This window comes from Gopherus evgoodei, chromosome 13 (genome assembly GCF_007399415.2).
Source record: "Gopherus evgoodei ecotype Sinaloan lineage chromosome 13, rGopEvg1_v1.p, whole genome shotgun sequence".
Taxonomy (NCBI): Eukaryota; Metazoa; Chordata; order Testudines; family Testudinidae; genus Gopherus; species Gopherus evgoodei.
Window position 1 is genome coordinate 24,450,057 of NC_044334.1, and position 24,680 is coordinate 24,474,736.

The 24,680-nt window shown below is 46.4% G+C and overlaps 1 protein-coding gene across 6 annotated transcripts in view; it reads left to right on the plus strand.

Annotated features, from left to right (window-relative positions):
* Positions 1–24,680, plus strand: part of NOS1 (nitric oxide synthase 1) — a 147,549-nt gene that overhangs the window by 26,443 nt on the left and 96,426 nt on the right. For 2 of the 6 annotated variants that reach the window (XM_030582992.1, XM_030582998.1), the window contains exon 1: positions 23,412–23,691. The exons of the other annotated variants lie outside the window; for them this stretch is intronic. The gene's annotated coding sequence lies outside the window, so the exon portion shown is untranslated. Of the gene's footprint in view, positions 1–23,411; positions 23,692–24,680 lie in introns of those variants that run through there. 6 annotated transcript variants of the gene reach the window in all.

Below are 24,680 nucleotides of genomic sequence, written 5' to 3' on the forward strand. Positions count from 1 at the left end.
GTGTCTGTTCAAAATGAACTGCACTGTTTTTTTTTTAAATAGTGTTTGTTAGTCTGAAACCAATCGGAACCAGGATCTTCTTTGGGAGCCTTAACAAGGCAGGCGGCATGGTCTAGTAGTGGATAGAACACAGACCAGGAAATCTGGAGCCATAGCTTTATTTCCCCACGCCTACCAGACTGTGTGACCTTGAGCAGGTGTGTGCGCCTCTGTAAAAGTATGGAGGGTGACATTTCCCCTCCTCTGGAAAGCTCTTTGAGCTCTACAGATTAAATGTATCCTATGAGAGAGAAGTATTTTAGTTGTTGCTGGGGTTTAATGTCATCTGAAAGCAGCGTAGGAGTGTTGATTTACACGTTAAACTATTTTGACTTGTAAAGTCTCCTGATAGAATTGCTCAGATGGCAAAATGAGCCTGTGTGTGTGTGTGTACAGATTAAAAACATAGAATTAACTGTTTTGGCTGGTTCCCCAGGGCCTCTCAGTCCAAACCTGTGTATCTCATCTGATCTCTGTGGAGTCACAAACAGCAATATTCACAATATTATTATTTTTTGGGTGGTCTCTGGTATTCCCTTCTTTTTTCCATCTCCCTTCTCTGGTCTTTGCAACTGTTTGGGTCATGGTGGTTACTCACTTACCTCTCCCATATCTCCAGCTCCACATTATATTTACACGGTCTCATGGCTCACATCATCAACTCAAGCCCCATGGTCCCTGCTTTGTGTTTGTAGCAGAACTCCACTCCCAACATGCTTCTCTTCATATTGCTGACCCCTGCCCCCTGGTGGCTAGTGCTTGGCTCACTTTGGTTTCCTCTAGCTGAATGCAGCTGTTTCTACTCACAGTGTGTCCCCATCAGGGATCTTTCCCTGAAAGCCAGCAGATTGAGTAGAGGGGGCAGAAGGAAACTCTGAGCATTCTCCCAGAGTTTCTTCAAAGCTACTGGTCCAGGTCCTCAGCCCTCTTAATCTTCCTTTGCGCAAACTTTTAAAGCTGGTCTAACTGGGCAGCTGAGGGTTGCCTGATGTGGGGAAATCTACTGGTAATATAGATCTGTACTCAACCCCATCCTGAGATCTAAAGTGGAGGGGGCATGACTCGGGAGTACTGAACCTCTGTTAGGAGTCAGTGAGGACATCCTGCCATAAGGCCAGTCCTGTGGTTATGGTGCTAGGTTAGGTAATGGGAGACCAGGGTTCAAGTCCCAGACATACCATAAACTTCCTGTGTGACCTTGGTCATGTTACTTAGTCTCTGTGCCTCAGCTTCCCACCTGTAAACAGGGTAGTAGCACTTCTCACAACACTCCAGAGAAGTAGCTGGATAAATCCATTAGACTGTGAAGTGCATAGATACCAAGGTAGATGCCTTGTATTCAGCCGCACTGCTACCCTCTCACACTCAACTCATTTCTAAACAAAACTAATCAGCCCAAAGGACTTGCTTTCCTGTCCTTGAAGGAAAATCTTGTATGCTTTGCCTGATGACCTTGTTGCATCTTTCTCCCTCCCTCTCCCAGCAAAGCCATTCCCCAAGCATCTTGAGTGATTGGTGGATTTTGCTAGATTGGAACATGCCTGCTAATTTCCCCCAGAGGTGTCATGCATTGGTAATCGCAGAAACCACGGAGATGACTGATTGCTCTTTCTCCGACCCACCTGGGGCAGCACAGAGCGGAATTTGTGCAGGGGCTTCCATTGAGCTAGCTGACCTAATGCCTGTTCCCTCTCCCCTCCGCCCTTGCCCACCCACTACGACACTGGAGATGTGCCTCCATGTTTATCAGGTGAGCTAGTTTTGACAGAGTGATCTGTCCAATTCCCAGGCATCCACTGCACTATGCCACCATCCCACTGGGCCTGAATCTGGGCTGCCTGATGCATCTGGTTTGTAAAACCCTCTGAGATGCTTCAGGAAGGAATAGTGACATCAGTGGGAAAGGCCTTTGCCTTGATATGGGCAATTCATTCCAGCTTCAGAAATTGCCACTTGTTTTACCCAAGCGGGGCCTTCCAGAGAGGATGTTGCATGGCTGCATTTAGTGTGATGGCATGTTAGGACATTATCTTAAACCATGTTCCAGAAAAGCCCCAGGGTGTGTCAACTTGTCTGGGCAGTGGAGCTATTTATCACTGTTTTATGGAGGTCTGCTTCTCCCCATCCAAATACCTTTGTAATCTACTAAAGGACCTCACATTTCACCGTTTTTAAACAATTAGCCCAGCTCAAGACCTCTGCAATACATCAATTATTACAAGCTCTGGCAGTAAATTAGAGGGAAACAGGAATGGGATTAGGTCACTGAAACGATAAACTTTGGAACAAATCAGATTTTCTTGGGAAGTGAAATGGACAGCGGCAGTATGTCAAACAGTGAGATGAGACAGGCTTAGAAAAACTTTCCAGGGTCTCTTGAGTTGGACGTATGAGTAAGAACATCATCCCTAGGGCAGTCTCATCCAGCCGACTCCTCTGTTCTTAGGAGATCCTTGAATGGCTCTAGGGGTGATTGTGGGAATTACAGACCACAGAGTCTCTCACCTGTAAATTGGTTGACAGGAGAATTAAAAATAGAAGAGCACTTATAAAGCTGGAAACTCATGACAGGCATGGTTACTGCAAAGGAAAATTGTATCTCACTTAATTTATTAGGATTCTTTGTAGCAGTGACGTCATCCTGGTTGTCATCACTTATTTAGACTTTGACAAGGCACCACATTGGAGGCTATTAAAGAAGCCAAATAGTCATGGGTTAAGAGGCAAAGTATTGTCCTGGACCAAAAACTGGCTAAAACAGGAAACAAAGAGTTGGATAAAATGATCACTTTTCACTGCTGCTAAAGGTTATAACGATAAGGGCCTGTACTAAGTCCTCTATCATTTATTAATGATCTGGAAAGGAAGCTGAGCAGTGAGGTGGCAAAATCTGCAGCCGATACAGGTTAGGCAAGGCCAGAAGAAACCATGAGGAACTTGGAGAGCACTAATCATTCTTGGGGAGAAGGGTAGTGAGATGGCAGATGAAATTCAGTATTGATGAATGGAGGGAAATAGTCAAATGCACCTTTATAGGGTTATAAATTATCAATAACAGCTCAGGGAAAGAACCTGGGCAATGCTGCCAACAGTTCAGTGCCCAGTTGCTCTGTGGACATCTTTCCACTGCAGTCTTAAGTCTGAAATTTGAACCCTGGTGTGCAGAAGTGAAAGCGCATTGACCTAACACCAGCCAAGCCCTGACTTCCCCCCCACACTTCATGCTAGCTGTGCCCACCTAGGAGAGCAGGTGGTGAGGTTACCCTATCACTGAGTCACCTCCTTGCTGCTACTCGTGCATTGCTGTCCCATTGAATACTAATGCCTAGCACCTTTTTTTTTTTTTTAAAGATTAATTCATATTCAAGTACTTTTATAAATGAGGTCAAATTTATGAGTATATGATGGGATTGCTTGTGGAGGTGGGGGTCAGCAGCCCTGAGTCCCTTCTGGTTGTCTGGTGTTCCTAAAATCTCATGCAGGTGGCAGGCTGAAACCCTACAGTTGGGGTCAGAAAGAGATCCCCACCCCCAGTGTATTAGGGGTTTGGGGGTTGTCGTCTTCTGGAGCATCAGTGTTGGTCATGACTGATCTGGAGATGGGATGGGCCAGGGCTCTGAGGAGGCAGCGAGCATTCTCTCTCTCTCTCTCTCCCCCTTTCTCAGGTGTTTGGCTGGCTGGTTCTTGCTTACATGCTCAGGGTCCAATTGATTGCCATATGTGGGGTTGAGAAGAAACTCCCTACTGCCCCGATCAGATTGGCAGTGATCTCTGGAAGGTGTAGGGGAGAGTTGCCTTCCTCTGCAGCATGTGGATGCGGGTCACTTGCTGGGATCATCTTAGTCAACCATTTCCTTACCATTGCCTGGGCTCAGTCTCTCCTGTTCTCCGCCTGTGGCCCAGAATAGTTTAGTGTCCTATGGGCTGTAATACCATAGTCTAATTTAAGTTGTTGGATTTAGTGAGTGGGCGCTGGTGGCTTGTGACACATAGGAGGTCTGACTGGATGATCAGGTGGTCCTATCTGGCCTTAGCCTCTATGACTATGAGGGACCTATCAGCATCATCTCCATCTTATTGATGAGGAAACTGAAGCTATTTTGTCTGAGATCTCATGGCAGGACAGTAGGAGAGGTAGGCCAAGAACGCTGAGTTCTCTCTGGCCTAGTCCTATGTCTTGTATCCATTCAGCCACGCTACACCCCAGTGAAGCATTAATGGGGCTCTCTCATTAGCTTCAGTGAATGTCCTCCCTGGTGCTGATAGCCACCATGGCTTCCGTTCACTGGCTTTTCATCCATCGTGACTACTGATCTCTTCCCCTACAGCTGCAGAGTCCTAACTTAGTTGTGGCGTTTCCTTGACAGTCCATGCTGCAGCCATGGAGAAGTGAGCTGCTCTGAAATAACTGCCTCCAAGTTCTGGGAACATCGTTGGGCTCGTAAAGGCCGTGTGCTGCTCCCATTGATCTCCATAGCAGCTCTGCCCTGTAGACCAAGAACTGTATGTGACCCACAAAGATAGTGGCGTGATGGGTGAAAACGAGCCTTTACTGTAGGTGTAGTAACACTTGACTCCTCCACAGTGCTTTTCATCTGAAGCTATCAAGGTGCTTTACAAAGAGAGGGAAGTGTCCTCCTCCACATGTTACAAATGGAAAACTAAGGCACAAACAATTGTGACTTGCCTGAAGTAGAACAGCAAGCAAATGGCAAAGCTGAAAATCTCATCCAGATTCCTTTGTCCTTTATACCCATGTAAATCCAAAATCACTCCGTTGTTTGCAGTGGAATTCCAAGTTCATCACTGTAAACTGGAGCAGAATCTGGTCCCACGTCGCCTAACTCCCTGTGCTGTGTTCAGCCTACTGGACCATGACTGCCTCTCCTCCACAGACCCATCACTGTGGAAGTCAGCCTGCCTTTTGAGCACACAGGCATATACCCCTGCTGTGTGATGACCTGTGACTCGCTCTGTGAGTGACTCTCGCCCTCCTGAGATCCTGCTATGCAAAAGACCATGGGAGCTAGAACGCCGGGTGGGCCTGTCTATCTGCCACACTGCCCAAGCCAGAGACGCTAAGTTGGGTAAATCCTAAGCTACCATTTGAAGCCATGTTGTCTTTCAGCCAGCAGACAAAACCACCAAAGAGATGCTGCTGAGTTGCTTCGTATTATCTTAATTAGTTCTTTATACAAATTTATCTTATAACCCTTCCCTCTGCTTTCTTTCTACCTCTGGTATGGCTGTCACGTAAATTCCTAGATGTTACAAAACCTGGCTTTGGGGTATTCATCCTCCCAGCTCTGATTGGCTCGACCACCATCTAATATGTTTTCTTTAAGAACTGTTGCATTAATGAGACACTTGCAGATATACCTCTACCCTGATATAACGAGACCCAGTATAAAACAAATTCAGATATAACACAGTAAAGCAGTGCTCGGGGGAGGAGGCTGGGGGGCAAGGCTGCGCACTCCGATGGATCAAAGCAAGTTCAATATAATGCGGTTTCACCTATAACGCGGTAAGATTTTTTCTTTTTCTTTTTTGCTCCCTAGGACAGTGTTTTATCAGGGTAGAGGTGTAGTTTCTGGTGACACTTCAGCACTGAGAGGCACTTAGCCAGTCCCTGTGAAACTACAGAGTTGATTTCACCTGTTCTATTCTATCTAATGTATTCTTGTTGCATTGCCTCTTTTATTTGTATTGTTTGGAGATGGGAATGGGAAGGGAGAGATTTGGTGACTCCAACATTTGGCTAAAACCAAGGATGATGTAAGTAAGCAAACACCCTGATCTGCTCCTACTCTTGATTTTCTAGACTTGGGACTACCTTGATCAGTAGCACCCCAATCATAATGAATTGTGCAGCCTTGAAGTAGGATGCATGGTTCTCTGGGGACTCAGGTGAGATCATCCAAATTTCTTTGTCTCTAGACTCATCTGATGAGGAACCCAGATGCACTCAAGTGAAAGGCCCAGTGGTTCCTGGCCTCTTACGGACATCTATGACAGTTTCATACTAAGACCTCAGTTGTACCGCAAAGTACCTATGTGCTTTTTCTTATTCAGTTGTGTTCATTCTGACCTATAATGGAGCTTGGACTGCTCCAACCTGTTGTCTTGCTTGCATTTCTGACAACCCAAGATCCGTTGCAGGTTAGAGCATGCACAACCAAATGGGAACTGAGCAGTTAGTCTGGAACAAAGCGGGTTATCGAGGGCCAGTTTTGCTTCTGGTGTAGCAAAGGGAGTCTGTGGGAGTAGGATTTGCGCTCTAGGACAGGGAGAGAGCCATGCATACCAGTCTCTGAAGGCTCCAGTACCCATCCGGGAATGCATACTCAGGGAGTCATTGCATTAGACCCTCTTGTATCTACTTTCGTCCCACCCATTTGCACGTAAAAATTCTGCAATTGGTTCGTTTTTGGCTCTTGAGTCTGGTGTGGGAAGTTGAGACGACTGCAGTGAAATTATAAGGTTCAGACGCTGGCTAATAGCATTAGGAAGCCAGTGGTTATTGCCAGACATCCAGTGGGACCTGGTAAATGAACCATAATTCTGTAATGTGATTTCCTTTTCCCGGTCAGACTAAATGTTCTTGGTCACTCGGAATTAACAAAAAAAACCCACCTGTCTCTCAAGCTGTCAATCTTGATCACATCGAAGATTTGAAGAGCTCTTGAATGTCTGTGCCTATTGCAGCTTACTCATGCGCTTTCATTGCGTGCATTGGTGAGCTTTCTAACAGCTGACTTCACATTCATCTCCAGGGGCTTTCTGGGACCCTGTGGACAAGGAAACCGTGAGATGCCTTCAGAGAGCCAGAGGACTCTGGATAGGGCAGAGAGTGGGCCAGGGCCCTTTGCCAAGCAGTGGGCTGAGACTGGAGTTTCTCCAAATGACCTCTCTAATTGCATCATTTATATAGGCTAAGAGAGAGAGCCAAGTCACATTTTTCTTCTGATGCTATGAAGGGCACTAAAATCAGGGATGTCCCTTTCCCAGTGAGATCAGTGGGGCGTTATGAGGTATAAGTGAGGATAAAGTGTATCCTGCCTACTTAGGAAAGGTGAGACGTTTTTATGGATCACTGTATATTTCCCCATCCACTGCAGTAGTCGAATGTGGTGAGTCAGGCTCATCCTTGATGCAACTCCCTAGACTTCAGTGGGGTTACACCAGAAATGAATTTGGCCCAGGTTGGTTACATGTGAACCACTGTGGATGAGGGGAAAGCAAAGGATATTTTATTCCTTGACTTTAGCAAAGCTTTGGATACGGTCTCCCACAGTATTCTTGCCAGCAAGTTAAAGAAGTATGGGCTGAATGAATGGACTATAAGGTGAATAGAGAGCTGGCTACATCGTCAGGCTCAGTGGATAGTGATCAATGGCTCCATGTCTAGTCAGTCCTGGGGCTGGTTTTGTTCAATATCTTCATTAATGATCTGGAGGATGGCGTGGACTGCACCCTAAGCAAGTTTGCAGATGACACTAAACTGAGCGGAGTGGTAAATACGCTGGAGGGTAGGGATAAGATACAAAGGGACCTAGACAAATTAGAGGATTGGGCCAAAAGAAATATGATGAGGTTCAACAAGGACAAGTGCAGAGTCCTGCACTTAGGACAGAAGAATCCCATGCACTGCTACAGACTAGGGACCAAATGGCTAGGCAGCAGTTCTGCAGAAAAGGACCTAGGGGTTACACTGGATGAGAAGCTGGATATGAGTTGACAGTATGCCCTTGTTGCCAAAACGGCTAACAACATTTTGGGCTGTAAGTAGGGGTGTTGCCAGCAGATTGAGGGACGTGATCATTCCGCTCTAGTCGACATTGGTGAGGCCTCATCTGGAGTACTGTGTCCAGTTTTGGGCCCCACGCTACAAGGAGGATGTGGAAACATTGGAAAGAGTACAGTGGAGGGCAACAAAAATGATTAGGGGGCTGGAGCACATGACTTATGAGGAAAGGCTGAAGAAACTGGGATTGTTTAGTCTGCAGAAGAGAAAAATGAAGGGGGATTTGATAGCTATTTTCAACTACCTGAAGTGGGGTTCTAAAGAGGATGGATCTAGACTGTTCTCAGTGGTACCAGATGATAGAACAAGGAGCAATGGTTTCAAGTTGCAGTGGGGGAGGTTTAGGTTGGATATTAGGAAAACTTTTTCACTAGGAGGGTGGTGAAGCACTGGAATGGGTTACCTAGGGAGGTGGTGGAATCTTCTTCCTTAGAGATTTTTATGGTCAGCCTTGACAAAGCCCTGGCTGAGATGATTTAGTTGGGGATTAGTCCTGCATTGAGCAGGGAGTTGGACTAGATGACTTCCTGAGATCCCTTCCAACCCTGATATTCTGTGATGAAAGGCCTGAGGGTTGCATGGGCATACAAATTCCACTGAGCACTGTGCTCCCACTGTGACACATTAGCAACCTGCTTCTGCTAAGGCAGGGCCAAGAACTTGCCTCTCAATTGAACACAACCCCCTACGCATGCATGTACAGGGTAGGTGGTAACTGGGTGGTGCATGTGAAGCCATGTGCTACTGGAAAGCCAGGAGGGGTAATCAAGACATTGCCGTGTTGGAGTTGCTAAGGGGTAAAGATGCTGTGTGTTTATTTGCTCTGGGAAAGATGATCAGTCTCCAATGAAGAGGAAACCCACTATGGGGACTGTCATTAACTTAAGCACTTTCTACTGCTACACTGGAACCATCTGTCCCCTGCTCTGCTCAATGAACCTTTCTTCTCTGAGATGTATGGCAAACCCTGCTCCTGGAAATGCTGTGATTCTAGTACCTCTGGCTCGGTGGAAGACAAGAACCCAACCCCAAAACAGAAGATATCTTTTTAAGCACGTAATTACACCACTTACAAGAAGGATGCGGTGGAGCCATTAAAGCAACATGTTTCTGATTAAACTCCTCTAGAAGGTGGTCCATAGACCATCGGAGTTCCTTCCTCTCACCCTTTCAGTAGGCTGACTTCCAGGCTGGGTAACCTAGGTTTGGAATAGATGGTGCCTTGTCTGTGAAAGGATCTGAATCTCAGGTATGGATTGATGGCAGGGACAGTCTTGCTTGAAATGTGAAAAGTGCCTAGCACATTTTTGGGTGCTACCATGATCTAAATTAATAATAATAAACGTATGGAACTGATCTCTGTTCTACCAGGGTAATTCCATTAATAGCAGTTGAATTGCTCCAGATACACCAGGGTAATTTGCCAAAAGCTGGGACCGGGTGATAGGGGATTGATCACTTGATCATTACCTGTTCTGTTCATTCCCTCTGGGGCACCTGGCACTGGCCACTGTCAGAAGACAGGATACTGGGCTAGATGAACCTTTGGTGAGACACAGGATGGCCATTATTATGTGCTTTAATTGACTTCAGGATTGGAGCTATGTATTTAATGCTTCACCCTAGGAAAACCCAGCTCAGATGCAATGTCTGTGTCTTCTGGATGCTCCTGTGGTTTTTAGATGAACAATAGGCTAAGATAAGTGAGGCACAGGGAACTTGCAAAAGCAGCGTATGTATGTCTGTCCAGACATGCAGCTACTCCGGCTCTCTGAGTGGCCGAGTGGCCCTGACTGGCAGTCTCCGCTGTGCTGGTCCAGCCCTGTGCCACCACACTGCTCTGACAGTGCACGTCAATCCTGTCTCTGCATCACCTCAAATTGCCCATGGGAGCAAGGTTAAATTTCCATGGCAGACAGTCCATGCTCTGTGATGTGTGTGTGGGAGAGGGAGCCCCAACACCCTGTACTTGAACGGTATGTACCAGCATCCAAGAGGTAGAGCAGTAATTGTTAAAGGTTTTGAGGGAGAAATCATTTAAGCTGGTGCCATACTACGCTGTGGCTCCTCCTCCCTTTAGAAACCCTTGAATTTAAAAGCTGGTTTCTGGCCATGATTTAATGTACCACATGCAAGTAAAACCTGCACTAATGACCACCTTCAGCAGGCAATCCCTTCCCCTATTGAGAACCTCCTTTAAAGTATTCCCAAAGTTTCCAGTACAATTTTGTTTGACCTCTCTGGCTAAAACAGCCATCCTGCTAGACAAGTGACTGCTTTGCTGGCCACTGCAGCCCGGCTTCCCTAGATGTTAATAGTCTGCATGGGCATGTGCGTTTCAAAGACTGGGGATCAGAGTGGGACTTCTCCATTGCAAATTTTAAGTATTGGGTTAGGGCTGTTTTCCTCTTTCTCTTCTTGTATCTGTTTTATTCTCCCCCTCTTTTTTCCTTGAACAAGTGTGTTTTTTACTCTTACTTTTATACCTTCAAAGTGAACAAAAAAGCTTTTGACCTGCAGAGTCCTGGGCAATGTATTTCTCTGGCAGCTACTGACAGCCTTGAGAGCATTTTACAGCACTCCCTGTGCTGCTGTAGAGATTAATGATTTAATTTAACTATTGCAGTGAAGACACTGTGTTCTGGTCTTGGCAGGTAAGCAAAACAAAACACCTTTTCAATCCTTTTGTCCCTTTTAAGGCTGCATCTCTTCCATTGGGACTAAATCCTGCAGCCTTCCCTTGGGTAGAAGGCCATGGAAGGGTTAGAACTACACTGTCTGGCTCTGGAACACTTATGAGTTAAGCCTCTCAAAGCCCTTGTGTGATATCCCCATTTCACAAGGTGGAGGACCCAGTCATGGAGAGGTGAAATGACTTGACCAAGGCCACTCAATAAGCCAGTTGCAGAATATTTTATCTGGTCCACGTGACTCTACAATCAAAGATTTAAAAGAAAAAGCATGATGATTTTCTCATGGCAAAGGAATAAACCTTATGAAAGAACTTCTGTTTTTGGTGGACAAGTGGCTCGAGCACAGGATTCAGACCAAAGAGCCCTGGGTTCTAGTCCCACCTTTTGCTGCTGGGTGACCTCAGGCAAGTCATGTCCCAGCTCCCTGCCTCAGTTTCTCCATCTGTAAAATGGGAATAGTGATGGTGACCTCTTTTGGTGCGTGCTTTGAGAGCTATTCACGACAAATGCCTGAGAAGAGTCAGGTATTCTTTATTATGGTAGTATAAGGTAAGGACTTACTAGATGATGCAAGGCATACCTTTTTGGTGAGGATCCTCTGACCAGTTCCTAACTTGGTGCTCCCCTTTTAGGGTGTGTTTAAGCCTGACCTGCCCGTGCTCCATTCAGAACGTGTGTTTCTGCTTGAGCTACAAAAAGATCAAACGAAGGGGAAAAAATAGTTCTGCTGACTTCTATTAAAAGGAAAAAAAAAAAAAGAAGAATCCCAATGTCTGTTGAGTGTCAGCTCTACTGGCGTTATCCAAGCGGCTTTCCTCCCCGTCAGCTGGCACCATTCATTACTAATCTCATCAGGAAGCAATGGAATATAGCAGAGGAGGAAAGGTGCCCTAATACCTCTGTTAGTCAGACCCAGCTGTGCTGCTGCTCCAGCTGCATCACACAGCGCACAGGGCTCTGTTTCCTATGCAGGCGCACTCCCTTGAAGAAAAAAACACAGAACAGATTAAATGCGCCAGACTGAGCACCCTGGAAATTGAAGTTCTCTGTTTATTCAGGAAATAAGGTACAGTGTGGACTGTGGTAATGCACATACCTAGCCAACTGCCAATGGGCTTCTGTTCTGACCTGGAGGGGACCCCTTCTAGCAGGGGAGCTGGAACAATTTGTACAGTGAGGGCTCAGAGAGCCATTGAACCAAACTGTGAACCCTGCATATGATGGAAATCACTTCCAGCCAGGGGGTGCGGCAGCCCCCCTTGTTGCAGAGCCTCTGCCTTCTTGGGGTGAGAGGACAGTTTAGCCTTCACCCCCCACACCTCCTTCTTTGACTTCTTTGCTAAGACTGCCAGCTAGGGAGGCAGGCAGGGCCGATTGTCCTGCTGGTTTTTATGATGGGGAAGTGCTGCCAGCTAGGAGTTGGACCAAGACTACAGCCTTATGTTTCATAGGATGCCAGTCTCGTCCTTGCATCCCAAAGGATGTAACAAGTTCAGAAATGTGGCTCCCACTCTGTGGCAGCGGCAGGCAGCATGACAGTGGGAGGAGGGTAAACGGTGCCTGTGAGGATGCTGGAGGAAACCCTTGCTCTCCTGAAAGGAGCCCTGGGACAATGCAGGCTCCTGTTTTAAGGTGCCATGTGAGAGACTCACCTGCTCTAAGCTCCATGGAACTCTACCAGAAGGATCTTGCCAGGATCCAAGTGCCTGGTGTTCTAGGAATTCACTGGCCACCGAAGAAATCCCCTCCACTGTGGTACTGCAGCGATTCCTGGTCACGCCTAAAGGCTAGAATATCCCATGACCAGCCCTGTGAGCCAGCCTTTCTTCTCCTCAGTCCCTGCTCTTCAATATTAAGGTGAAATCAGCAGGGCAGCCATAGCACTAGTGGCTTTCCCCTGTGTAGCAGTCGCTGACTTGCTAAAGACACCTTCTCTTTCAGAATGTCATGTCTGGTTTAAAGATCGAGATGGTCCCTGTGTTTTCCCCCCACCCCATCCCCATTTTCATATTGGGAGGGAACTAAAGCCCTACATCTGCAAGTCAGACCAAAACCAGCCCCCCTCCCCCCTCAAAGAGTTGGGGCAGTCCAGGTTCCAATCCCAATTTCCGCCCAGTCATTCTAACCTCTCTCTGGTTTGACTCAAAGAGCTAGTGCTGGGCTGTGCAGTCTGCCATTGAGGCAGCTGGGTTTTGTCCTTCTCACTGCTCACAAAATGCCAGGAGAACTTTGGAAGGTGAATAGGGAACAAAAGAGATTTTTTTCCCCCTCCTGTGAAAGATTCTGTGCATGTGAATTGAAAGCAAGGGGCTAAACTGCACCAGACAGCCAAGCCCAGTGCAAGCAGCGCTGGAGTAGCTTTCTTAGAGATCTGTTCATGCAACTCACTCCTCATTTACAGAAATCCCCACTGTTCTAATCTGGACACCCTTCCGCCAGCTCCCCACCACGGCCTCTCTCTGCCAGGTCCCTCAGCCCTGCACTGCAGGGTGCTGTTCCTGGCCTGGGCAGCCAGACCACTCTGCTCACACACCTATGTTCTGAATTGTGGGACTCCTTGCTATGGTGATCTTTAAATGAGCCCCAGGCAGCCTTCAGCCCTCCTCCATGTCAAACAATACAAGTAGAGAGCATTGGGCCATGCTCTCTGCTCTCAGTGTAACCGATATAGAGGAACAAAATGTATATATTTCCACCGGGTGCCCTCAATAGACGCTTGTTTGTTTGCTTAGCAGTCCTGCATCCCCCCCGGCTATGATTATGGTTATGGCAAACAGTTACTGTTTAAACAAATCCTGCTCACCACCTCTTTTTTCAAGGGCACCTTCCCTGGGGGCAATAAGGTGTTTTGCAGGCTAAGGTTAATCATAGAACATCAGGGTTGGATGGGACCTCAGGAGGTCATCTAGTCCAACCCCCTGCTCAATGCAGGACCAATCCCCAAATGGCCCCCTCAAGGACTGAACTTACAACCCTGGGTTTAGCAGGTCAATGCTCAAACCACTGAGCTATCCCTCCCACCGTTTTTGAGACCATTGGCAGCACATCACTAGTTAGGTGGTGATTTTGTGATGTGTACTAGACTTAGATAAACAATACTTTCTCCTTCTGAGCTAAGGCAGGATTTGAATCCAGAACTCCCAAGGCCCCAAACCAATAGCCATCGAGAAAGGGGCTCATTGACTTCAGAGGGGATTTGGAGCAGGTCACTAACCCTCTATGGCCACTAGCCCTTTTGCCTTTTACGTTTCTATTGTCACATTAGCATCCTGTGTGTGTGGACGCAAGGAACTCTGAATCTGGTTAGGGTTTATTGTTTTGTGTAGACCAGAAATGTAGCTGTGCACCAAAATTGAACTCTCGCACTATAAGGATTCCTGAAGATGAAGCCAGGAAAAGTATGTTTTAGCCTCTGAAGCAACCTTTTGTGCACAGCCCTTACACCTGCTGGAGGTCAGTCATTTAGCCCATTAGTGAGGCCAGGCCTACATTATAAAGGTACAGCAGTATAACTGCATTGCTTGGGGGTGTTGATTTTCCAGGAGTGTGGATTCCACATCCCTGAGGGATGCAGTTACACTGACCTAACCCTGGTGTAGACAGCGCTACACCGACATAGCAACCGCCTCTCCCAAAGGTGGATTAACTACTCTAACTGGAGAAGTTCTCCCATCAGCACAGCAGCATCTTATCTGAAGTGCTGCCACTGCACCGGTGCAATGTTTAATTTGTAGAGCTGCCTTGAGAGTAAGCCAGAAAGGAAGTGGTCATTCTGTGAGAATGCCAGTCAGCCAGACCAGGGAGAGTTCTCGGCTTTATTTGGGTGTGTGCATTTTCATACGAAGGGCTCATTCAGAGCAGGAGGAACCTAGCTGGCAGCTCTGGAAGGTTCAAAGGTGAGGTTTTTTTGCTTTAAATTAAAGGTCCATCTAGATGTGTCCACCTGTCATCTCTTGTCTTATATGTAGGCTGTAAGCTCTTCATTTCAGGGGCAATCTTTTTGTTCTGTTTGTACAGCACCTGGCACAATGTGGTCCTAGTGCAAGACTGAGGCTCTAAGGTGCTATGGTAATACTACCACTAATCCTATCTGGGGGTGAGAGATGTTTTAGGCATGAATTACTGTGAAGGACCAACTAACTTTATTCCAAAATTACCCAAATGTGGTGTTTTAGGAAAACCAGGAACAGCCAGGGGAATTTTCATATCAGTTCAGGGACCTGACCTCCCCTAATTTATTCACATGAGGGTCTCCCCCTGCCTTGGAAGATGAATAAAAAACCAAAGTCCTCAAGTTTATTAAAAACAGAAAAATAATAAAACAAAACGAGCACCAAAACAATGGGTTAATTTAGTTTATCCTTTTTGTTGTTGTTGTTGTTTTGTTGTTACTGCTCTTTCGCAGAGAGATTCTAACAAAGATTTGACCTCTTAAAGGAGGGTCCATGTTGAGTAGGAGCCCTTTTCTCTAGGGAAGTGAAATCTGAAGTTGATTACTTCCAAAATTAGTAGGTGGATTCTGCTTAGCATATTGAAGATAACTAAGGCCTGGAGCTCTGACTTCAGTGCAACTTTGTGTGCATGGTTCTGCTGATGTGGAGTTTCTTGAGGAATGGGATCTAAGAATTTTTGTACATGGACAGAGGTAGGTGAATTCAGCTCAATTCTATGAAATTCAGTAACTGGAGAGAGGATTTGTACATTGCATAAAAAGCCATTTGAGAAATTGCTATTCACGTACTTTACGTTAGGCTATTTGCATAAATGTTTGAAGGACAGGGCCTTGATTCACTTAAAATGGCAAGGTCTCTTCTAAACTACTGTCCTTTAAAGACCAACAGGTGACAGGCAAATTAATGAAAAGGAATCATCTTAAGTGTGAATGAAATATCACAATGTCGCTGTTTTGCCAAAGTCAGCTTCCATCTCCTCTCCAGGAAACGTGGTTTAACTTCATCCTGGTTTAAAAGGGAGAAACTGTTTAATACCTTTAAATTACAACAGCATTTCTGTATCCCATTAAAATCATTCCAGAAATAAATCTAATTCCTGGCAAAACTCCTGTGAACTTCTTGCCAATCAATGCTAAGGCTGAGTGGAGTCATTCTTCTGTAGATTGCAGAGGCAGTGCTGGGCCTAGAAAGTTGGGGGTTTTGTGGCTGTTGTTTTTTTTTTCTCTTTCCTCTTTGGAGCTGCTGGGCTGTGATTGATTTATTGTGTGTGAGATCATTGCTAATGTTTGTTTGCAGTGAGATGATGCTGATTCAGAAGTGTGTGAGTGATGCAGACAGCATGTTTTAGTTTAGCATCCACTGCCCGCTCCCCATGACTTTTTATCAAAATGGTAAGGTGGTCCTCCTGCTGAGTTCAGATATTCCCATTGATTCATCAGCTCGACGAACGTGGCTTGGTGACTTCTTTAACTTATAAATATGCAGCTCTGTGAATACATACACATTTAGGTTATTGTTGGTTTGTTAGCAAGATATTTATGGCTCTTTAGTTTTAACTTCAAAAAGTTCTAAAAAGATCCCACCCCCAAACCAAACATTTTTCTTTTGTTTTAGTTTCATTATTTTAAATACCATACATATTATAATCTGTCCTTTCTCTCACCCTTTGTCTATGTAGACTCTCTAATCTTTGGGGCCAGGGACTCTTACTCTGTGTATGAACAGTACTAGCATAGTGGGGCCCTGAACTTGACTGGGGCCTCCAGGCACTGCAGGAATACAATATTTATAGTTTAAAGATGTTCCTGCTTCATTTTGTGTTTTTCTTTGCTTTTTTGGTAGCATTTTTAAATGTTAAAAGACTGAGACTATATTTCCATATATTGTGTAGGGTTTGTTATTAATAATGCTTAGGAGATTTTGTGTGTCTTTTGAAGTGGGCAAGAAATTTATCAGGTAACTTTTTTATTCATAATAATTAAAAAAAACAAACTTTTTCAACAGCCACTTTTTTGCTAATGGTTAGTCAATGGGACCTCAAGTTCCATTGGGAAGGGCTTCAGGTCACTCCTTATTTGGCATGAATGTAAAGCAACAGCTTTTCAGCTGCTGTAAACCATCCTAGCTGGAGCAGCTTCGATGGGCCCAAACACAGAGTCCTCTTTCGGTTGCTAAACTATATTAAACAATGCTAAGGGGTAATGAGAAATGCTCCTATTTTAAAAATAGAGCTGTGGCAAATGAGTAACTTGGGAGAATCTTGTACCACTTCAAGAATATGAGGAGCAAACAAGGTTTCTACCCTTTAAATAAGAGTATGAACTAACAAGACACCCTATTCCCTGGATTTTAAATATTTTCCTTATGGTATGAGTGTTTGGGGAACTTCCATTAAAAGTATATAATAAAAAGTAGGGCTGTCAAGCGATTAAAAAAATTAATTGCATGATTACTCGCGTTAAACAATAATAGAATACCATTTATTTAAATATCTTTGGATGTTTTCTACATTTTCAAATATATTGTTTCAATTACAACATAGAATACAAAGTGTAGAGTGCTCGCTTTATATTTCTTTTATTACAAATATGTGCACTGTAAAAAACAAAATAAATAGTAACTTTCAATTCACCTCACAAGTACTGTAGTGCAGTCTCTTTATCATGAAAGTGCAACTTACAAATATAGATTTTTTTTGTTACATAACTGCACTTAAAAACAAAACAATGTAAAATTTTAGAGCCTACAAGTCCACTCAGTCCTACTTGTTCAGCCAGTCGCTAAGACAAACAAGTTTGTTTACATTTACAGGAGATGCTGCTGCCTGCTTCTTATTTACAATGTCACCTGAAAGTGAGAACAGGCATTCGCATGGCACTTTTGTAGCCAGCGTTGCAAGGTATTTACGTGCCAGATATGCTAAACATTTGTATGCCCCTTCATGCTTCAGCCACCATTCCAGAGGATATGATTCCATGATGATGATGCTCATTAAAAAAATGCATTATTAAATTTGGTACTGAACTCCTTGGGGGTAGCCTGTATGTCTCCTGCTCTGTTTTACCCACATTCTGTCATATATTTCATGTTATAGCAGTCTTGGATGATGACCCAGCACGTTTGTTTTAAGAACATTTTCAGAGCAGATTTAACATAACACAAAGGAAGTACCAATGTGAGATTTCAAAAAATAGCAATAGCACTTGACCCAAGGTTTAAGAATCAGAAGTACCTTCCAAAATCTGGGAGCTTTTGGGGTGTGGAGCATGCTTTCAGAAGTCTTAAAAGAGCAACACTCTGATGTGGAAACTATAGAACCCAAACCACCAAAAAAGAAAATCAACCTTCTTCTGGTGGCATCTGACTCAGATGATGAAAATGAACATGCATCGGTTAGCTCTGCTTTGGATTGTTATTGAGCAGAATCCATCATCAGCATGGACGCATGTTTTCTGGGATGGTGGTTGAAGCAAGAAGCAGGTAGCATTATGTCCTGCAAATTGTATGTTTGTCTGAGCGATTTGGCTGAAGTAGTTCTGAGTGGACTTGTAGGCTCTAAAATGTTGTTTTGTTTTTTCAATGCAGTTATGTAACAAACAATCTACATTTGTAAATTGCACTACAGTACTGGTAAGAGGTGAATTGAAAAATATTATTTCTTGTTTTTACAGTACAGATATTTGTAATAAAAGAAATATAAAGTGAGCACTGTACTCTTTGTATTCTTTGTAATAGAAATCAATGTGTTTGAAAATGTAGAAAAACATTCAAAAATATGTAATGCATTTCAAATGGTATTCTACTGTTTAACTGTGTGATTAATCATGATTAATTTTTTGAGTTAATTGCATGAGTTAACTGCGATTAATTGACAGCCCTTATTAAAATATCCTAGAGAATCTTTTTATCATGAGTGTGATTTTTTATTTTTTTTTTTTAAAGATGGGCATTTGAAGTGAGAGTGAAAAATGAGGGGAAGATGGACAAAGCCTCTATGGCATTAATATACCAGCTAAGGAGTAATCCATCCCTCTGGAATTTCTTCTGTGATCCAGATTACACACTTTTATCTCTTCGGTGTCTTTCTGAGACTCAAGCTAGGTTCAGTCCAGGAACCTACCACTTGTGCCGTCTCTTGCTATTTAATTGCTGTTTTATTAGCATTTTTTGTGGTCAGAGTTTGATTCCACATTTGTATTGCTCTTCAAAGATGTTGTAAAGGAATAACAAATCTGTGGACATTAGCGCATTTAGAAATAAAGGCCCCAATTCAGCAAGCACTTAAGTATGTGCTGAAAGTTTAAATGTGCTTGAATGCTTTTATGGAAGGAGGCCAAGTTAGGTGAAAAACTGCAATCCAGCGTGTGGTGTGGGGCTAGATGTTATGCTATCACATACTTGTGACTTGTCTGCTAGCTAAAGGACCAGCATTAAGGAGTTTTCCTTTAAGGCTGACAGATCATGCTGGAGAACGAGAGGAGGAAATTGAAAAAATTCCGCCTTTGGATGGCTTTATATTACTTTTTGCTCCAAGTTATGTTAACTTGATAGGATGGGTAATTCTTAAACGGGAAGTTTAAACTTGTGATGACCCAGCTAATATAAAATATGATGATCAGATCAGTTACTAATAACCAGTGATTTTTGCATACATATGAGAGAGAGGGAGGAGTGGTTGAGGGTAAGCAGGAAAGAGATCAAGATTCTTCACTGTGAGGTCAGCCAGAGGTTCTGGGTCTATTACAGGAAAGGGGGGTGGGGAGGTTCTGTGGCCTGCGACTGCAGGAGATCAGACTAGATGTTCATGATGGGCCCTTCTAGCCCGAAAGGCTATGAGTCTGAGTCTGTTTTATGCCATCTGTGTGGCAGCATGCGCTCAGTAACATAGCGTATGAGCAGCTGAACAGAAAGCACAAACCCCATAACCTTTAGGGGACTTTCCAGCCCTCCCATAGTAGTGTACGGTCGGATAGGGGTGCAACAGTGAAGGTTCACTGCCACCTCTAGGCAAGCATTAGTATCGGCATCCTCTGAAGACTGGAGCACAGAGAGAAAACAATCCTGGGATTTGTCCCAAATCATTGCAATCTCTGTGCCAGGCCACCTACTATCAGCTGCTGTATGTATATATGTGACTACATCGGCTGTTCAGGCTTTGGTATAAATACATGTAGCTGTTTCTTTATTCCCAGTGCAGTAATCCCTCTAGGACACTTAGAATTACACACAACAAGCATCTGAGTGAGGACAGAGCCACTGCCCTGCACTGGATTGCTGCCTAAGTTACTGCAGCCATGATCCATGCTGAGGGTACATCTTTTTTTCCCCCTAAGGATCTTAGCACTAAGCATTGAGGGCAGCCTGTTGTGGACAGGCGGGTTCATAGTTAGATCCCTTTGCAATGGAGCTTGTCTGGGGCTGTGCCTAAAACTGACCTAGCCTGGGGATGTGCACCCACCTGGGGCAGCACATCCTGCCACTGCCTTCATAAGATGCTCTAATATAAACCCCACCTTGATAAGTTTGTCCTCAGAGAGATGGGGGAGGATGTGTTGTAGAGGGAGAGGAAAAGAGAGGCCAGCACGACAGGTGAAGAAAACTTCTTAATGAGTGCATGAGCTGGGAACCTGGCTCCTATAATCGCACCGAGCATAGAGCCTAGAACCATGTTTGGCCTGTGTTGTTTGAAATGGGGGTGGGGGAAGGCTTGAAGACATGGAGGCAACTCAGGTGGAGGGGAGAGGAAGAGTTATTTTCTCTTATCCTTTTTATTATTATTATTTATTTTTTATTTTTTAATCTGCCACTTTGGTGCATCCCAAAAGCAGATAATTTGCACTTCCCAAGTATGGTTCTACGACCTGGGGACAAGACATCACAGGCAGGCATGGTTCAGTGGTATCTAGAAATGGGGGGATGCCATCCCAGGAAGGGACAGCCTCTCAACCCTCTATTCTCTGGGGTGGTGGCTCCTGAGTCCCCTCTAGCCCACATCTGTGCTGAGATGGGCATTGCTTTCTCTGCTTTTCTTGGGGCCATCCTGTGTGTCTGGCATCCTTCTCTCATGTGGGGAAATTGGAGTGGCTGTGAGTTTGAGGATCAACATTCACATGCTGGTAACCACTTCTGTTTCCCCTGAAGGAGGGGGGCATAGAGAGTACGTGCCCATTATGGAGACAGTCAGTTTGTGGGCACCTGTTACTGGAAGAACAGTGTCTCCCAGAGGGATGCAAACATCTGTTGGCCTATCATTGAACCCTGGGCTGGATTGGAATGGACTCACTGAACACGGATGGGACAAGGAGGCTCCTTCACCTTCTCTGCTCACCTGAGTCTTCCTTGTGAGTCCAGTTTGCCTTTTACGTCATTCATGATTCAATGTTGTATTAACCCCCATACTGGCTCCTAGACAGCATGGGAAGGGAGGACTGACAGACTCTTCCATGGCATGTGAAGATTTACAGGGTGCACAGAGACTAGAGCCCTGGCATGTTTTTTGAATACACGGGGCCAAATTCTGCTCTTGGCTACCCTGGATTTACACACTGAGACAGAGCCTCAGCTGGCATGAATCAACATAGCTCCACTGACTTCAATGCAGTTGAAGTTGTCAGGGCTGTGTTGGTTTGCACCAGTTCAGGGTCTGGCACATTAACTTTAGCATGGATACTCTAGCTTTACACTGGTGTGACTGAGAATAGAATTTGATGGGCAGGGCACTGCAAGTCGTCACTCAGTAAATCCACTGATCTGCACCTGGGGCTTGATCCTGCTCCACTGGCGTCAGAAATGGTGCTACTGAACAGAGTGGGAACGGGCTCCTGAGGAGGAAGGTAGAGACTCACTAGGGGTAGGGCTGGGGTGGGAGTAGGAGCGGGAGCACAGCTCATCTCCTCTCCTCTTAAAACATGGGCCAGTGAGGAGTGTGGGAACCCCTCAAAGGGGCCAGCCATGTTCCTGTACATCCCCCCGCTCCACTACCTCTCTCTCCATCACAAAGCTGTGCACCGTGGAGGCCAGGCTTGAAAACTCTTTCCTGGAGCATCACGTTCACTGGGCAGCTGCATATGAGCCCTGTGCTGAAACCCGCAACCTCTAGCCTAGCACTAACCAACTGTCTACTATGCCAAGCTCAACCTAGGTGTCACTCAGCTGAAATCATGGGAGAGGAAAAGAGAGGCCAACACGACAGGCTGGCTGTTTAAATGTTAAATTGGCTGTTTAAATATTCATGTTGATCTGTCAATCCTCCTACCCCACCCCCCACTTCTTAAATTTGTGTTGCAGGCAGGTTTCCCTGCTGAGTGTATTTGAGCAGATGCCTTTGGATAGCTTACTATTAAATTAGTCCTTCCTGCATCCAACTGGAGATAATTATGTTTTCATTAGCCTGGGCTGATGTATTACATCTTGATGTAACAGGCATGCCAGAAAAAAAGAGAGAGGTGGAACTGGACTTTTTCTTTTGAACTGACTGACACAGCCAGCTAGACTTCTCAGCTTTCCCAGGCTGGGTGCGCTTAATTAGCCTATTTTTTTTCTCCCCTGTCTTCATCGGCTAAATGCTCGGACATCTCACAGGCTCACCTGGGTGTGGTGGTTGCTTTTTTAAATCAAGGGTGGAAAGTTTTCTAATTGAATTACCTGGGATGCTGCTGTTTAGGGCAACTAGACAATCTGCCACTGGGTGCTCCATCTACCCAGTCCTTGGCTGCCCTTTTTACACACAGGAACCCCAGTGTCCAGGTTTCCCATGGAAGGGGTTGGCACATGTGAATCAGGAGAGCAGGCCCTTAGATGCAGGTTTCTTGTTTTAAGCAGGTGAAGGGTGAATGCTTGAAGAACAGATTTTGGATCTATAGTGTGTGGTGGTGTTGCCATAGAAATAGGGAGCAGTTGCAAAGACAGGATGCTGTCAAACCTGTGTCTACATGGCTGTTTATCAGGGGCAGTTAATACTTCACCAAGGGAAGAGAGCTAAAGATAACCAGACAGCTTCCAGGTCTCTCCTTGCTAGGGCTCTGTGCCTTGGTTCTTAAGAACAGAAATATATTCCATGAAGGGGGGAAAATGCTATTCCATCCCGCTCACCACAACCCAAGCCTTTCCTCCTCCTCCTCTCCACCCTGAGCACAGGCATCTTAGTAGCCAAGAGCTTTTCCTTGCTTTTCAGCCTGGGTGCCTTTCCTCAGCATGATAGGTGTGGGGGCGGTGGCAGAATGAGGCATGACTCCAAAACCATTGTGTGGCTTGTAGCCCCGTGAACAATCCCCTCGCTGTCCCGTCCCCCACCCTTCCCCTTGGAAATAGGTAGCTGCAGGGGCATGTGGGAAGAGACTCTGCAGCATGCAGGCGCAGGGCCAGGCAAATATTTGTTTCAATACCTGGGCGAAGGAGAGGACCCTGGTTCTTCCCCCTCTGCATGCTCTGGATCCATCTCTGGGGTCCCGACCTCCACCAAGCTCTACCTGCGGGGGCTTGCTGGGGGGAGAGGGAGTGTGCAGACAGACACTGCTCCAGGCAGCGCTGTGACTAGGGCTGGGGTTGTATGGCTGGCACAAATCTGGCTGCACAGTTCCCCAAGTGACTGTCCAGGACCCTTTCCCAAACTGGGCGAGGGAGGGTGGGGGAATCTGTGCCCATCCCCCCGCCTCCTTCGTGGGAGCTGGCCGGTCCTGGCTAGAGCCCCCCCCCCCCTTTGCTTTGGGAGAGGGGCCGAGCGGATGAAGCAGGCTGCAAAGTGCCTGTCAACAAGCGAGGGGAGGGGGAGTTCTTAGCTCTCCACTGGGGTGGTTAATATTTGGCCCTCTGCTACAGTGCCCCCCTTCCCCCCGCCCACGCGGCTCTATAAGAGCTGGAGGGTGCTGCGCGCACAGAGCCTGGACTCCACCCCGCTCCACCCCCCGGTTGGACGTTCAAGTGAATTCGTTTCCGCGATGATAGGATAAAGGAGGCACATTAAGGAATAAATTCCTCCTCGCCACGCGCGTTCAGCTCAGCGCTGGGGCTCCGTCCCTACCTATTGATGCTGCTTTTCGCCTCCCCGCGAAGAGCCGCTCGGTGCTTGCAGGGGAGGGGGAGGGCTGGCACAAGCTACTTATTCCTCCCACGGCGCGGGAGAGCGAAGCAGGCAGCCCCATTGCCCGGGGAAGGGGGGACTGCGCCTCGGCCAGCCAAAGGCGGATCGTCTCGCGGAAAGGTAAGTGCCTTGAGCTGAGCAGCTCCGCTCGCCTCGCAGAGCAGCGGGCTGGCAACTGCGTTTGTGCGTTAACCAGGACCGGGAGGCGAGAAGGCGCCCGGCGTGACCTTTGGGTGCGCCGGGATACCGCTGCCCCTGGGCACCTTTCCCCAGGAGCAAAGGTTTCCCCCGTCTAAGGAAAAGCGACCGTGCTCGCAGCAAATCTGCGGGGGGAGGAAGCCAGGCTGTCCGCCGAGGCACAGCCAGATCCGTCGGGTTGGGCCGGTGTTTCTCTAGCAAACTTTGCAGCTACTTTTCAGTTTGTTCGGAAGCGCGCGCGCGTCTGTGTGCCTCTAATACACAAAGCTGCAATGACAACTGATCAACAACACTAGTGGAGGGAAAGGGGGGCTCGCCTGGGGGCAGGTACAGGTCATCCTGTTCAGCACTTTAAGAAGCTCTGTAACATGCGTGTCGTGGGTGTAGTATCTCTGGGTGCGCGCCCGGTTCTCTAGCAAATGTGTGTGGACTAGGCGAGACCGTGATGTTTTCACCTAGAACTTCGCTCTGTCCACTTGGCGCCGATGCGGTTTCAGTGTTTGGTACTTGCTGCAAACTGAAGCTGCAGAATCGAACAAGTTGTAGGGAAGGGGAATTATCCCCTCCTCCCTCCTGCGAATAAATGCGGGGAATAAACGCCGGCTGTCGTGTTCGCCAGTCGCCCCCGAATTTCCTCGCTTCTCTTCCCGTTCACACGCTGGAAGGCGAGGGCACTGGGGAGCGAGGAAAGCGGGCGGCGGATTAACGTTTCCCAGGCTGTGCAACTGGGGCACTTGTTGGAAGTGGGAGACGGGGTTAGGCGAAGTGTTGGCCGCGCAGAGGAAGAGGGCGCGATCTGGAAAACCAGAAGGGCTGGGTTTCTCCGCTTGGCTCCCCGCTGCGACCTTGTCTTGGTTCCCAGCTCTTTCCCGGGCGCTGTGTGACACATACCAGCAGGAAAGCCCTTCCGT